Raw genomic sequence first — 3,752 nt, forward strand, 5'->3', positions numbered from 1 at the left:
ATGTATAAATAGTAATTTTGTAAAAAATTTTATAAAATATACATCCACCAATTTATCAAATCAAAATTCATCAGTTAGAAAATTTTACCAATATAATTAAATTACATAAAATAATCTAATCTTTACTAAAATATTTTAACATCAAAGTTAGTTTCAACCACAAACTTTCTTTTTCTCTCTCTTCCCAAATAGGCCATGCGGCCATTTCTCTCTCTCTCTCGTCATTCCATTTCTTTTTTCCACCAATAACGTAAGAAAAAGAAAGCAACCATAAACATTCTTCCTCATGATTTCTAGCTTAAGTTCTGATCGCAATTCTATTTCAAATAACTTGAGTCCTCACTACACTTTCTTCACGTCAATACCAATTTTATTAAAGGCATGGTAAAAAATCTCTTCCTCTCCTTCTCTTGGAACTTCGTTCAAGTGGCCAAGAATGATGATCCAATTTTGTGATTTGTTCTTTGTTTAAGGAACCATAATCTAGATCATTAAGGAGTTGGAATCATAATCCTCAAGCTCTTAGGTGAGAAGAGAAATTCTCTCCCCTTTTTTCTTGGCGTCAATTCAGCCAAGAGGCCATAAATTGATTAGAATTTTGTTGTTGGATGCAAATTAGGATCTGTTGGTGAAATTGAACTCTAAAGTGGGATCAAAAGCTTGGATCAGATTTGAGGTAGGGAATTGTATGATCATTTATGCCACTTTGTCTTAAAACCCTAGGCTAGCCATTTTGCAAATTGATAGAATTATATTGTTTGTAACTGTCGATTTTGTTGATGACTACGTGCGTGTTTGGGGAATAATGAGAATGGATCGTTGAATGTGAAACTTTCATGCTAATGAGTTTGGAAGTCACTTGAATGATTATGGAAATTTCTCTTTTCATTATGTAGTAAAAATATAAAAAAAATTTGTACATAAATAATTTTAAGAATAATCTATAAATATGGTCAAACAAGAGTTAAATTCTTCTTAAATGTATTAGGTAAAAGGATGAAACTCAAAAAAACACTTTGAGGAGTTAAATTTTTCTTCCGTGGTAATTAAAATTGATAAAAGTGGATTGGTTGGATTTGAAGTGTAAAGGTGTCATCTAGTTAAAAAAAAAAAAACTAAATGTCACTTTACTGATGTCACATGCCATGAGTTTTAGTTTAACTTGTGAAAATCAACTTCTTACATTTCCAGTTGACAAGATTTGAGGTGATAGGAATACCTAAAGATATTTTGGAAAAAGCAGTAAACCAAATATCAGATTAAAAATCATTAGACAATAGATTTCTTTTTCATCATTGTTTTACACTATAAAAGAACCTCAAACCATCTCTTCAAATCATCTTCTTCTTCACATACCTTCAACCTGACTTTCACCTCCACTTTCACTGCTTTTCACTTTCACCTTCACCTTCTTCTAGATCTTTCTGACTTCTTAAGCTAATAAGCTAAAAAATCTATCTTTTTCCCTACCCAAATTTCCTTTCATTGTTCTTCATTTTATTCACCACCTTCACGAGTAAAAACTGGCATTCTGGTGTCCCACTAAAACAGTCGACAACCATTAACTGCACTATCCACTTTAAACAAAACTCATTCATCCTCTTGTAACATTAGTGGAGGTCTCAACACTTGTTCTCCACCTCTATTTCTCATCATTAATTCTTGTATTGCTTATTTGCCATTAATAAAAGTGTTTTTCCTCACAAGTTTACTTACTCTGAATCTCTCATCTTAACCATTATTTTTCACTTAATCTATTTTTCACGAAACCCACCTGAATCACCCTTTTAAGGGTAAATATGTCCTTTCATCCTCAAGATGTGTATGTTGAGTTTTGAATGTCATATTGCCACCATCTTGCTGAACAAGTCTTAAGAAAGAAAATGCTTTAGAGAAATCTCATTAAGTTACTAGGTCAAGGGTAATAGAAACCTCTAGATATTTTATTGTTCGATGAATGGTTAGTTATAATAAATCGTAACATATAATTCATATTCTACAAAATTTTATAAAACATCGTGGAATCATAGAACATAGAAATCTCTAGATTTCCTAGATAATTATTTATTGTTCCATGAACCATTAGTTATAGTAAATTGTAACATAGACTTCATATTCTGCTAAATTTTTTTTATTAGAGACAAAGAGGAGATCCTAGGTTTCGTACGAGTGAGTTCAAACATGCAATCTTGAAGCCTCGTATTACAAGTTTCAATCTTAACAAGTGTTTATCAAAACAATGGATATTCCCAAAACTGGGGTGGGCTTAATTGTAAAAGTGGGATAGGGCTCACATTGTATGTCTTGATTAGAATGTTTAAAATCTTTTGAATACTAAATTTTGGACTAGGTTAACATAGGACGACAATTATTTACGCAAAAAAAAAAAAGTAAAACTACATAAAATGGAATAGATACTTGTTTGGTTTTTAAAATTTAGAATGAAAATTAAAATTATCCCTAACTTTTTTTTATTTAAAGTGGTCCTCAATATTGTATTTAGAATTAAAATTATCTTTTCAAAATTTTTCAAACAAAAATACTCATATCTTTGTTCTGGCTCCAACCCTACCATCAACTATTATCACCTTTACTCCTACCAAGTAGTAGCCATCCTCTTTTTTAATATTATTCATTTCATCTATCATCAACAACAACACAATATTCAAATTTAAGAACAATACCAACAATAACATTGTTTATTGCAATCTAATTCTCCAAATTCAACAACAATACAACATTCATATTTTTTGAAAGAGAGAAAAAAGGAGGACAAAAGAAGAGACAAGATACATGAAATGAGTTCAATGAGGGAGGAGAAGAAGAAAGAAAGAAAAAAAAATGAAAGAAAAGAAAAAAAAGAGAAAGGGAGAGTTGGACGGCTACTACTTTCTTCTTCCTCCTCATAGCTATCCTAATTCCATCGTCCACGACGAGATTCAAGAACCCTAATTCAAGACTAAAGGTCAAAAGAAGACATGGATTCTGAAGAAGTCTGAAGGGGCATAGCTAAAGAGCGTGCGACCATTGTTTGCGTCGCTAGTAAAGAAGTCATCATTTAGGGTTGCAACTCTAGTGAGGTGGAGAAAAGAATGGCGATAATATTGGGAAGGAGGTGATAGAGGATGATGGTCTTTGATGGAGGATGATGAGGGAAAGAGGGAGGAGGATTTTTTAATTTTCAAATGAAAAAGTTTATGAGACAGCAGTTTTATTGAATTTTGGCCAGCATGTAACTAGCAGAGGAAGGTGAGCCATTAGATGAAATCTTACACCAATCTCACACCATCAAATCATCATTGATGGCTAGTTGATGGCTAATAATCACAAAAATTGCTGGCCCCTAGCATTGCTCTTTTCAAATTTTATAAAGGATAAATTTGTCAAAAAAATATTTTAATGTTAAATATAATGTTAAAAACTATTTTGATAAAAAAAAGGTTAAGCACCATTTTAATTTTGTTTTCAAATATTAGGGATCAAAATAATATTTTAAAAATTTTTAGTAATTAAAAAAATTAATCAAAAATAGTTAAAATTTGTCTTATTTAACATTCATTAATTATTGTAAATTAATAAAAGTTAATAAGATAAATTTTAACTTTTTTTGTCTTTCTAACATTACTAATAATATTTATCCCACAAATAATTATATGTATATATGCATGCAGAGCAAAATGCAAATATATACAAATCTAATAGCATCAAACTAGGTACCTAAACTACTTATTCTAGATTTTGATCCCTTTTCA

At 30.5% G+C, this 3,752-nt stretch overlaps 1 long non-coding RNA gene across 1 annotated transcript; it reads left to right on the forward strand.

Annotated features, from left to right (window-relative positions):
- Nucleotides 1-218: 218 nt before the first annotated feature.
- Nucleotides 219-812, forward strand: LOC112708442 (uncharacterized). Its single transcript, XR_003156335.3, has 3 exons — nucleotides 219-384; nucleotides 474-526; nucleotides 620-812. It is a non-coding gene; the product is annotated as an uncharacterized lncRNA (long non-coding RNA).
- The last annotated feature ends 2,940 nt before the right edge of the window (nucleotides 813-3,752 follow it).

This window comes from Arachis hypogaea, chromosome 8 (genome assembly GCF_003086295.3).
Source record: "Arachis hypogaea cultivar Tifrunner chromosome 8, arahy.Tifrunner.gnm2.J5K5, whole genome shotgun sequence".
NCBI lineage: Eukaryota > Viridiplantae > Streptophyta > Magnoliopsida > Fabales > Fabaceae > Arachis > Arachis hypogaea.